At 45.9% G+C, this 13,387-nt stretch overlaps 1 protein-coding gene across 1 annotated transcript in view; it reads left to right on the forward strand.

The window, feature by feature from the left end:
• Positions 1-13,387, forward strand: part of LOC140188910 (uncharacterized) — an 838,801-nt gene that overhangs the window by 313,314 nt on the left and 512,100 nt on the right. The gene's annotated exons all lie outside the window — the stretch shown is intronic.

Consider the following 13,387-nt stretch of genomic DNA (forward strand, 5'->3'; position numbering starts at 1 on the left):
TCACTGCACTCCCTCTATTGCAGGGATATCCTTCCTGAGGAAGTGTGACCAAACCTGGACACGATACTCAAGGTGTGCTCTCACCAGGGCCCTATATAATCCCAGTGAGACCTCTGTACCCTCTTGTACAATCCCCATGGATCACAGGACAAAATACTGTTTGAACATAGAACATAGAATAGTACAGCACAGTACAGGCCCTTCGGCCCACAATGTTGTGCCGACCCTCAAACCCTGCCTCCCATATAAATAGAACATAGAATAGTACAGCACAGTTCAGGCACTCTCATTACTTGTTGTATCTGCATGTAAACTCAAGTGATTTGTTTACAAGGATGCCCAGGTCCCTCTGAACATCCCTGTGTGGAAATGACTCTTACAGTTTGTTCCTGGGAATGGGTGATCACACATTTCCCCACATTCTGTTCCATCTGCCACATCCTCAACCGTTCACTCTCCTGTCTACATCCCCCAAACCTTCTCACTACTGACACTGTCTCTCCCACTCTGCCACAGCAGCAGACGTAGTTACTGAGTTATGCAGCACAGAAACAGGTCCTTCAGCCCAACACATCCATGCTGACCAAGTGGCCAAACAAAATTATTGTCAGTTGCCTGCATTTGGCCCATGTCCCTGTGAAACTTCCCTCTCCACAGTCCAAGAGATATTGCAACTGTGCCCACCTACACCACCACTTGGGGTAGTTTGTTCCATGTAAACAGCACATTCTGTGTACAAAACCTGCTCCTCAGGGTCCTATTTAAATCTTTCCTCTCTCACTTTATATCTGTAATCTCTCGCTTCCAACTCCATAAACCTGAAGATAACAGATTCACTGTTGACCGTATCTATGACTGCCATTATTTTATCACCTCTCTAATGTCACATACACTCTGGTGAGAAAGGTCCTGGCCTATGTAGCCTCCTGTTAAATCCCTTTTGCACCCTCTCCAGTTTAATGTCACCCTCTGATCCCAGGGCAACTATAACTGTACTCCGTGCTCCGAGAGTAGTTTCCCCGAGGCTGGTAGAGCTGTAACGTGACGTCACAGTCCAGTGGCCGATACTCTACCCGATGAATGCGAGTGTGGCGAACAGCTTCTTCACCGTCCTGACTACCTGTGTTTACACTCTGAAGGAATTCGATATCCGCACCCCGATATCTCTGTTTTACAGCACTCCCAGGGACAGACCATTCCCCACGGCAGTTCTGCCCTGGTTCGTCAATGACAATGGAACATCTCACATTTATCTGTCATTCCTCAAATCAGTGACCTCATTGATCACCGTCCTGTTGTAATGTTAGTTACATTGTTTCACACTCCACGATATCACCAACTTTAGTGACATCGATAAATTTGCTGAGCCGGGCAGTGACGTTATCAGCCCTGACTCAGCTCCCAGGCTTTTCCTCGCAGCGATACACGCGCAGTGCTGGAGGAACTCAGCAGGCCAGGCAGCATCTATGAGAAACTGGAAACAGCCAACGTTTCAGGCCGAGACCCTCCATCAGCATCTGCACAATGGTCTTGTGTTTGGTTTTCCTTCGATCCTAAATTACTGGATAACATGACCCATCCTCCAATCCTCTGCCACCACTCCTGCCCGAGAAACGCGCAGAGACACAGAGGCGGGGAGGGGAGGAGACAGAGTCAGAGTGACGGACAGAGCCGAGAGCGGCCTCTCATCGTCCAGCTCCGTCTTCACTTTAATACACCCGGCAATTTCCAACGGTTTGTCCGAAACACAGAGCTCCAGAGAGAGAGAAAAAAACGCCCTCTAACACCACGTACAGAAGGAGTTCTAGGAATTTACTGGCAGTCGGACTTCATCGGATCAGAATACAGTGTGATTGGCGCAGGATCAATTTCAAATTGCCCGCCAATTTCAAAGCACCCAGCAACGGTGATGGAAGACTTCTTTAAAAATTATTTACCGTTAGTTTTATCACGCATTATACAATTTCAGTTTCATTTCATAAATTTAATATCTAATCCCCTGAGTTAAGATTTAAATGCATAATTACGGAGTCGCTTCTCTAAACGAGTGAACTGATTCCTGTCCGAGACGGATAAAAGAATGAAGATCGATCTTAACGCGTTCAGAGGTTCTGAAGTAATCACCGACTGGAAAGGCAGATTCGCAGGAATATTGCAAACCGAACCGATTAATGTGTTTCAAATGTAACTCAGCTGAATGTATCGATAAAAATAATTAAAAGGTTGTGGATACGGCTCCGTCTGTGAGGCGGTGGGTGGCTCTTAGAAGAGCCTTTGTTTCGTGCTCGGGAGGAAGTGGGAGTTTTTCAGCCGCCGAAGCCATAGAGAGTGCGGCCCTGGCGTTTCAGAGCGTACACCACATCCATGGCAGTGACCGTCTTGCGCTTGGCGTGTTCAGTGTAGGTGACCGCATCCCGGATCACATTCTCCAGGAAAACCTTCAGCACCCCGCGGGTCTCCTCGTAGATCAGACCCGAGATCCGCTTGACGCCGCCACGGCGAGCCAGACGGCGGATGGCCGGTTTGGTGATGCCCTGGATGTTATCACGGAGCACTTTACGGTGCCGCTTGGCTCCGCCTTTGCCCAGTCCTTTGCCTCCTTTCCCTCTGCCAGACATGATGCTGCTTCACTCAGGTCGCTGCTCACTGACAAACTGCCTGCTGCTGTCTCCTTTTATACACAGCGCCCCGACCTGCCCGAGAAACGCGCAGAGAGACAGAGGCGGGGAGGGGAGGAGACAGAGTCAGAGTGACGGACAGAGCCGAGAGCGGCCTCTCATCGTCCAGCTCCGCCTTCACTTTACCACACCCGCCAATTTCCAACGATTCATCCGACACAAAGCGCTCCAGCGAAAAACAAAACTCCCTCACACACAGTCTGAAAAGAACGAGAGCCAATGTCAGGCTAATAAACATGGTGGGACTGATGGGCTGAAATGAGTTTATTTCAACACTAGGAGTACTATGTTATCGGACGGACAGGTCTGGCAGCTCAACATTCCTGGGTTTCATTGTTTTACATGTGAGTGGGGGGTTAAAAATGCAGAGGTTACCTCACTGGGAATGTCACAGCAAACTGGAAGGTTCATTTACAGAGGCAATCTGCAGTTACACTGTTGGGGTGTTTGTATTGGCCCCGCAACAACCAGTGGGGGGACATTATCTTCTCTAGATTAACTGGAACTTGCTTAATTCTTAAATGCGCCAGATTTCTTCAGTGAATCTGAGAGGTGTTTGAAACATTATGTACAGGGCCCAACCAGAGGTGAGAACAGATGGGAATGAGCCAGGCCAGGTGACAGTTGAGAGTCAGTGAACATTTTGGGAACAGTGATCACAAGTTTCTTTTTTTCTTAGTTACAAGTAAAAATAAAAGTAGATCTTGTATGAAGGTACTAATTTGCAGGAGGACAAGTCAGGACGGAGGAAGACAGGAGCCAGGCAACATTGATTGGGAGCAGCCACTGTCAGACAAGTCCACATCTGATGTGTGGGAGTTGTTTAAAGACCAGCAACTCTGAGTTCAGGATCAGCATGTTCCGGTGAGGAGTGAGGAGAAGGATGGTAAGTAAGGGATTTTTAGACAAGCGGAGAGATCCTAAATTTAGTCAAAAGGTTATGGAAGGCTTGTGAAGCTAAAGTCAGACTGGGTACCTTTGGAATATAAAGGTAGCAGGGAAATGCTAAAGCAGGTGATAGGAAAGGCCAAAAGGGGCCACAAACTGTCCTTGTAATGTAGGACCAAAGATGATCCCAAGGCCTTGTGATTTGTATTAATAAGACGAGGATAACCAGAGAATAGAAATGTCGACTCAAGATTAAAGGAGGAATGATGTGGTTGAAGTGAGATCAAGTGGCTGAGGTACTAAATGAGTATGTTGTGTCAGTATTTACTGAAGTGAAGGAATTGAATGGCAATGAAAACAGAATGAGACATGCGAATGTGCAGAGACATTTTGAGAGTAAGGAGCAGGTTGTGCTGGGACGTCTGAAAAGCAATAAGATGGCTAAGACTCCAGGGCCTGAAGGCAAATATCCTACAACAGTGAAAGAAACAAGTGAGCAGATTGCCGGTGATTTGACAAGGATCTATGTGTCCTCGATCACAACATGTGAGGTCCCACAGGACTAGAGTGTCAGAAATATTGCAGCTTTGATCAAGAAGGGAAATAACAAGAATCCAGGAACCTATAGGCAAGGCAGCCCCATTTCAGTGGTAGAGAAGCTACTGGGGAGGATATTGAGGTACAGGATTTATGCACATTTGGAAAGGCATGGCCTGCTTAGGGACAATCAACATGGTTTTGTGTGGGCAGATCATGCTTGACAAAATTGATTGAGGTTTCTCAGGAAGTGACACAGGCTAAGATATAGGAGCAGAATTCAACCATTTGGCCCGTCGTCTGCTCCGACATTTCATTGTGGCTGATCCATTTTTCCTTTCGGCCCCAGTCTCCTGCCTTTCCCCTGTATCCCTTCATACTCTGACCAATCAAGAATCTATCAACCTCTGCCTTAAATATACATAAAGTCCTAGCTTAACAGCTCCCTGTGGCAATGAATTCCACAGATGAACCACTCTCTGGCTAAAGAAATTCCTCATCTCCACATTCTACAAGGATATTCTTCTATTCTGAGGCTGTGTCCTGATATTAGACACTCCCACCCATCTTCTGCACATCCACTTTATCACTGCCTTTCACCATTCGATAGGTTTCAATTGGGCCACCCCTCATTGTTCAAAAATTCCAGTGAATACAGGCCCAGAGCCATCAAACACTCTTCATATGACAAGATGTTTCATCCTGGAATCAATCTGGAGAACCTCCTTTGAAACCCATCGAGTTTCAGCTCATCCTTCCTAAGATGAAGAGCCCAAAACTGCTCACAATACTCCAGTGAGACCTCCACAGTACTTAATAAAGTCTGATCATTACTATGATTGGCGCAGATATTGTGAGACGAAGGGCAGGTTGCCATCTGTTCCATATTGTGTACTGATGAATATGTTTGATCTGACAGTAATTGCAGGGACATGGTTACAGAGACTGGGACTTCGACATTCCACTATATTCAATGTTCCACACGGAATTGGCAAAATGTAAGTTATTAGGTTTTATTGTTTTGCAATGGATTTAATTTGGCTTTTTTGACACTGATCAACAGAAAAGACTATGGTGTCAAAGTGAAAACAGATCTAAATTAATTGTAAATATGAAACAAAATAATTCATTGCCTTAGTATTTACCTCCTTCAAATCCGTAATTAGTTGATGCACCTTTGGCAGTATTTACAGTTGAGTCTGTGTCAATAGGTGTCTATCAGCTTTGCACATATGAACACTGCAATTTTTCCACATTCTTCTTTACAAAACTGCAGAAGCTCTGTCAGAATGCATGGGTTAGTGAGCGAACACTCCTTTTCAAGTCCAGCCACAAATTCTCAATTGGATTGAGGTCTGAACTCTCACAAAGCCACTCCAGGACATTAACTTTGTTGTTTTAAGGCATTCCTTTGCAGCTTTGGTTTTATGCTTGTGGTCATTGTCATGCTGGAAAATTAATTCTCTCCTAAGTCGCAGTTCTCTTGAAGACTGAATTTGGTTTTCCTCCAGGATTTCCCTGTATTTTGCTGCATTCATTTTACCCTCTACCTTTATGTGCCTTTCAGGGCCTGCTGCAGTGAAGCATACCCACAGGATGATGCAGCCTCCACCATACTTCACGGTAGGGATGGTGTGTTTTTGATGTTGTGCGGTGTTTGGCTTACTCCAAACTTAGTGTTTGTGATGGTCAAAAGGTTCAATTTTGTTTTCATCAGACCATAGAATCTTCTTCCAACTAACTTCAGAGTCCCCAACAATTCTGGGAAACTCCAGGGAAGATTTCATCAGAGCATTTTTCAACACTGGCTTTTTCTCTGCCACTCTCCCGTAAAGCTGCGACTGGTGAAACACCCGGGCAACAGTTGATGTATGCACAATCTCTCCCACCACTGAAGCTTGTAACTCCTCTAGAGTTATCATAGGTCTCTTGGTGGCCTCCCTCACTGGCCCCTTCTTGCATGGCCACTCAGTTTCTGAGGATAGTCTGCTCTTGGTAGATTTACAGCTGTGCCATATACTTCCCACTTCTGGATGAGTGACTTAACTGTACTCCAAGGGCATTCAGTGACTTGGAAATGTTCTTGTATCCATCTCCTGGCTTGTGTTTGTCAATTACCTGTTTGCAGAGCAGCTCAGAGTGTTGATTTGTCTTCACGGTGTAGTTTCTCCCAGGATACTGACTCACCAGCAGTTCGACCTTCCACTTACAGGTGTACTATTACTACAATCAATTGAAACACCTTGACTGCACACGGTGATCCCCATTTAACTGATCATGCAACATCGAAAACTAGTTGGCTGCACCAATGATGATTCGGTGTGTCAGTGTCATATTAAAGGGGGTGAATAATTAAACAGACAATTATTTTGTGTTTTAGATTTGTAATTAGTTTAGAGCATTTTGTAGAGATTTGTTTTCCCTTTGACACAAAAGAGTCTTTTTCCATTGATTGGTTTCAAAAAAAGCCAAATTCAATCCACTGAGATTCAATGCTGTAAATTTTCATAGGAACTTTATATGTAGGGACAATGATGGTGAAAGGGGGAGGGAAAGACAACATTGGTAGGAGCGGCCTCAAGATCCTGGGGTGTGGTCAAAGGCATTCAAGGAAATATTAAATCAAAGAACATACAAAGAGGCGCTGGTGGTGCACAAGAGAATCAGAGATTTTCTAGGAATCAGTGAAAAGCTAAAAGTAACAAGGAACACGCAGAGAAGTTAACTCAGTAATTTGCATTAGTGTTCACAGTGGGACACAGCAAACATCCCACAGATATCTAATGGTGACATTTCAACATTGTGCCATAATGTGTAACAATTGGCATCACAAGGGAGAAACTAATGGGGCTAAAAGCAAACTTTACCAGGTCCCAACGACCTGCACTGGAGGGTTTCACAGGAAGTCTGTAGAGAAAGTAGAGACATTGAAGTCTGTCAAAACTCACTGTTACAGAAAGGTCCCAGTGGAGTTGAAAACCATTGCTGAAGAAGGGTGGAAGATAAAAAGCAGGTAACTGTAGTCCTGTTAACTTCACTTCAGGTACTGGAGTTGATAATCTATCAAGAAATAACAAATCATTTGGAAAAGTTTAATGTCTACAGTCAGGTTCACACAGATTCCACGATGACCAAAGTTCCCATCTGAGCTCGTGGTCTGTAACCCCCTCACCACCACATTATGAAGAAGGTTATCCTCCTCCTTGTCCCATTTCTCTGCATTTGGCCCAGATACTTCAAAACCTTTCCTTTCCATCTACCTGTCCAAGTGCCTTTTTAATGTACCTGACTCAACCACTCCCCCGAGCAGCTCTTTCCATTTCCAGCTTCCAGGTCTCTCATGATTTTATACACCTCTGCAATATCAGCACTCATTCTCCAACATTACAGGGAAAATTATCCGAAACACCTTTCCACAAATCCTTTGAGATCCAGTAACATCCCCGTAAATCTCCCCTGTACTCTTTCCAGCTTAATGGTGTCTGTCATACAGCAGGGTCACAAAAACTAAACACTATTTGCGAAATGTGGCCAAACCAACGTGTTGTACAACTGCAACATCTCATCCCAGTTTCTATATTCGGTGCCCTGACTGAAGGCCAGTGTTCCAAAAGCCTCTTCACCACCCTGTCCATCTGGAACCTGGTCTTGGACCCTGTAACCTGGGTTGTTGAATGTTAAGTCATGTTTGACTAACATACCAGAGATTTCAGACTTTACAGGGGAAGTTGGAGAAGTGGTGTTCTTGGATTTTCGGGAGCCATTTGCCAAGGTGCCACATGTAAGGCTGGTGCACAAGACCAGAGCTCAGTACTGGGAAGGAAGTGTGTTAATACTGACTGAAGACTGGTCATCATACTGAGACAGAATAACAGGTCTGTTTCAGACTGGGATGATATTACTAGTGGAGTGTCCCAGTGACCAGTTCTGGATTGTCAATGATTTATTATTGATATTAATGACCCGGAGGAGGGGCAGAGAGTGAGGAATCCACGGTGGCAATGACAGGGAATGTGGTGGGGGACATGTTGTGATTGGACATTTCATCTCTTCAATGGGACATGGGGAAGCTGGTGAGTAGAATACTTGGTAAATGGAGTTTAATGTGGTGAAGTGTGATGACATGTAGAATGGTAGGAGGAATCAAAAGTCAGACTATGATTTATGTGGAGATAAATTGTAAATGAGAGAAATAGAGAGGGGTCGAGGTGCTGAACTACACAACAAAACAGAGACGGGAGCAGTGAGTGGTTCATAAAACCATATATGACCAAGGTTCAGAGGTGAATGGTTCATTGACATTTACTGCTGGGGTGTTGGTGCAGAGAAACAGAGAAGTGTTGTTACTGTGACAGACAAGTGCACAATGATGGATTTTGGGAAGTTAAAGCAGGTCAGGACATACCCAGTGAATGGAGGGTCCTGAGGAGTGTTGATGAAAGAGAAACCTGGGGCACAGGTAAGTAATTCCCTGCAAGTGCCAAGACAGGTAGACAAGGTGGTGAAGAAGGAGCACGACATGCTCGTCTTCATCGGCAAAGGCTCTGAGAGGAGTTGGGACATCACATTGCAGTTGTACAAATCAATAATGACACCACACCAGGAGTACCCTGTGCAGTTCTGGTCACATGAGAGGAAGGATGTGATTAAGCTGGAAAGGTGCAGAAACGATTCACAGGAATGTTACCTGGACTGGGGGCTTGAGTTACAAGGAAAGATCAGACTGACTGAGACTGTTTTCCCTGGAGTGAAGGAGACTGAGGGGAGACCTGACAGAAGATTATAAAACTATGAGAGATGTAGACAAGGTAAACAGGCAGGATCATTTTGCCAGGGTAGAAATATCAAATATGGGAAGGCGCAGCTTTAAAATGCCAGGGTGAGAATTTAAAGGTGGATGTTAGGACAGGTAAGTTTTCTAATTCCGTACAGAGAGTGGTGAGGGCCGGGTATGGGCTGCCATGGGGAGTGGTGGAAGCAGATATGATAATGACATTTAACAGGGTTTTAGACAAGCCCATGAATATTCAGAGAATTGAAGCACATGAATTATAAGCAGGCAGAAGAGGTTTAGTTTCATTTGGCATCATGTTCAGCACAGACATCATGGGAAGAAGGGTCTGTTCCTGTGCTGTGCTGTACTGTTCTGTGTTCTCAGTGAGCCTCAGTGACAGGGGGAGTCTTCAGCCGGGGTCACAGACAGGTTTATCTGTGGTAAGGAGAGAGACTGCACAGTGGTGCATTACCTCCCTGGTACCAGGGTCAAGGATGGAAATGAACAAGTACAGGCCATTCTGAAAGGGCAGGGTGAGCAGCCAGAGGTCGTGGTCCATATTGGCACGAACAAAAGAGAAAAGTCCTGCAAGGAGAGCTTAGGGAGTTGGGGAAAAAGTTAAGTGGAAACTCTGTGGTCGGGGGTGGTGGGTGGAAGTAATGCCGGTGTCACATGCTAGCGAGGGAAGAAATACAAAGGTGGTACAGTCATATGTGTGGCTCACGAGCTGGTGCAGGACGGAGGGTTTTAGTTACATGGGTCATTGGGCTCTCCTTCAGGACAGGTGATGGGAAGAGTAAGAGGTCAGTAACTAGCAGTGATGGATGTGGATTAACACAGAAAGTAACTCCAAATGGATAAATTAGTGTCTCAGCAGCATTACAAGTGCACACATCTACAAATATCAGAAGAGAAGCAAGAGAAAGAATAAAAAGTAAGTTACCTCCAACAGTCTAACGTGGGGGGGGGGGGGTCATCACTTCCCCTGCTATAGGTTGACTCATTATTGACCCTGATGGCCCAGTGTAAGAATGACTTCATACAGCGCTCCTTGGAGCAGCAGAGTTGTCTTAGTCTGTTACTGAAGGTGCTCCTCTGTTCAGCCAAGGTGGCATACAGAGGGTGAGAAACATTGTCCAGAATTGCCAGGATTTTCCGTAGGGTCCTTTCTGCTACCACAGCCTCCAGTGTGTCCAGTTTGACTCCTATAAGAGCCAGCCTTTCTAATCAGTTTATTGAGTCGGATGGCATCACCCGTGTTGGTGCCATTGGCCCAGTACACACACTGATCATGCAGAATGCCACAAGGTCAAGGTCAACCCAGAGGCTCATCCAGTAAGACAATCTGGATAGAAATCAGGAATAAGAAAGGTGCAATCACTATGATAGGGTTATACTGTAGGCCTCCCAATAGCCAGTAAGAGACAGAAACAGATATGTTAGCAGGTTATGGGATGATGTAAAAAACAACAGAGTAGATTTGGTGAGTGAATATCTCCTCAGAGTAACTGGGATTCTCTTACACCCTGAGGCTTGGATGGAGCATTAAGGTTTCCTGAAACAATATGTCGTCCACCAGGGAGGGGGACATTCTTGACTTCACCTTGGGAAATATGGGACTCAGCAGAGTGGTGGCAGGAACAACCAGTGTTCAAAGAGGAATTAGACAGGTCCTTCAGGGGAAATGACCTGCAGTGCTGTGGGAACAGAGTGGGGAATGGGACTGTGGAAATGTTGTAGCAGGAGTTGGTATTAACTTGACGGGTCAAATAGTCTCGACGATCACAGAATGATTCTCTGCCCAATAATAGTCTGAAAAAATCATTCTGGTCGCCAGTGAATCTTCCAAGCTCCAGGATGGACAAGATCAATTGTGTAATAAGGACACACTTCTGTCGAAACACTGACACTATATACCAAGCACACTGAGCTGCCAGAGCACAGCACCGGCCAGTGAGGACACAGACCAGTACAACACCCGGCTCTCTACTACAAAGTTCAAAGCTTAAAGTAAATGTATTATCAAAATACATTTCTGTCACCATATGCAACCCTGAGATTAGTTTTCTTGTGGGCATACTGCTGGTTTGTTAGAGCAGTTGGGGAGGGTTTAAACTAATTTTGCAGGGGCGTGGGAACAGGCGTGAAAGGATGCAGGATAGGACAGATGGTAAAAAAGCAAAGATAGCATGCAGTCAGGAAGGGCAGGCAGATGATAGGACATAAATGCAGCCAGCAGGGTGAGTATCAGTGCATGAGGGATGCAGAAACAATTATGGTAGCAAATACAGTACTCAAACTGTTATCTCAATACTCAGAGTATACTAAATAAGGTGGATAATCTTATTGCCCTGTTATGGATTGTCATGTTTAATGTTGTGACCATCACTGAATCACGGCTGAAGCATGTTTGTAGTTGGGAGCTAAGTGCCCAAGGTTACACGTATCAGAGGGACAGGAAGGTAGGCAATGGGGATGGCGTGGCTCTGCTGGTAAAGAATGGTAACAAATCGGTAGAAAGATGTAACAAAGGAAGCATGTGTGTGAGGCCGGTGTTCTGTACTCGGTGTCAGATGTGGGAAGTTCTGGAGTCTCCCAGCCTCCTGGACAGGAATATCGGCACCCGGTGTGTCGAGCTGTGGCTCCCAAGGGATTGCGTTAGGGAACGGGAGTTGCAGCTCGTTGACCTTCGTCTGGTCAGGGAGAGCGAGGAGGTGACTGAAGGGAGTCATAGGCAGGTGGTCGAACCGGGACCACAGGAGACAGACAAGTGGTTAACAGTCAGGAGAGGGAAGGGGAAGAGTCAGGGACCAGAGAGTACCCCTGTGGCTGTCCCCCTGTACAATAAGTACTCCTGTTTGAATACTGTTGGGGGGGTGGGGGGGACAAACAGCCTAACTGGGGGAAGCAACAGCAGCCGAGCCTCTGGCACAGAGTCCGGCCCTGTGGCTCAGAAGGGCAGAGAAAGGAAGAGAAAGGCCGTACTGATAGGGGACTCTTTAGTTAGGCACTCTGTGGATGCAGGAAAGAAACACGGATGGTAGTTTACCTCCCAGATGCCAGGGTCCGGGATGTTTCAGATCACGTCCAAAATATCCTGCAGTGGACTGGAGAACAGCCAGAGGTCGTGGTACATATTGGTACCATTGACATAGGTAGGAAAAGGGAGGAGGTCCTGAAAACAGACTACAGGGAGTTAGGAAGGAAGTTGAGAAGCAGGAGAGCAAAGGTAGTAATCTCGGGATTACTGCCTGCGCCACGCGACAGTGAGTATAGGAATAGAATGAGCTGGAGGATAAATGCGTGGCTGAGGGATTGGAGCAGGGGGCAGGGATTCAGATTTCTGGATCACTGGGACCTCTTTTGGGGCAGATGTGACCTGTACAAAAAGGACAGGTTGCACTTGAATCCCACGGGGACCAATATCTTGCGGGGAGGTTTGCTATTGGGGAGAGTTTAAACTAGAACTGTTGGGGGGGTGGGAACCGAACTGAAGAGACTGGGGAAGAGGCGGTTGGCTTACAAATAGAGAAAGCTTGGAGACAGTGTGTGAGGGAGGACAGGCAAGTGATAGAGAAGATACGTGCTCAGACCAACGGTTTGAGATGTGTCTATTTTAATGCAGGGAGTATTGTGAACAAAGCGGATGAGCTTCGAGCATGTATCACTACTTGGAGCTATGATGTGGTGGCCATTACAGAGACTTGGATGGCTCAGGGACAGGAATGGTTACTACAAGTACTGGATTTTAGATGTTTCAGAAAGGACAGGGAGGGAGGCCAAAGGGGTGGGGGCGTGGTACTGTTGATCAGAGATAGTGTCATGCCTGCAGAACAGGTGGACATCATGGGGGGATTGTCTACGGAGTCTCTGTGGGTGGAGGTTAGGAACAGTAAGGGGTCAATTACTCTACTGTGTGTTTTTCATAGGCCACCCAATAGTAACAGGGATATCGAGGAGCAGATAGGGAAACAGATCCTGGAAAGATGTAATAATAACAGAGTTGTAGTGGTGGGAGATTTTAATTTCACAAATATCGATTGGCATCTCCCTAGACCAAGGGGTTTAGATAGACTGGAGTTTGTTAGGTGTGTTCAGGAAGGTTTCTTGACACAATGTGTAGATAAGCCTACAAGAGGAGAGACTGCACTTGATTTGGTATTGGGAAATGAACCTGGTCAGGTGTCAGTCCTCTCAGTGGGAGAGCATTTTGGAGATAGTGATCATAATTCTATCTCCTTTGCAATAGCATTGGAGAGAGATAGGAACAGACAAGTTAGAAAAGGGATTAATTGGAGTAAGGGGAATTATGAGGCTATCAGGCAGGAACTTGGAAGCTTAAATTGGGAACTGATGTTCTCAAGGAAAGGTACGGGAGAAATGTGGCAAATGTTCAGGGAATATTTGTGTTGTCATGTGTGTCGCCAAGCAGAGCTACCGGACGGATGATGCAAATGAGAGAGATAATGGAAGACAATGGAGAAACATATTGACAGACCGTTTGCTTTGA

This window comes from Mobula birostris, chromosome 28 (genome assembly GCF_030028105.1).
Source record: "Mobula birostris isolate sMobBir1 chromosome 28, sMobBir1.hap1, whole genome shotgun sequence".
NCBI lineage: Eukaryota > Metazoa > Chordata > Chondrichthyes > Myliobatiformes > Myliobatidae > Mobula > Mobula birostris.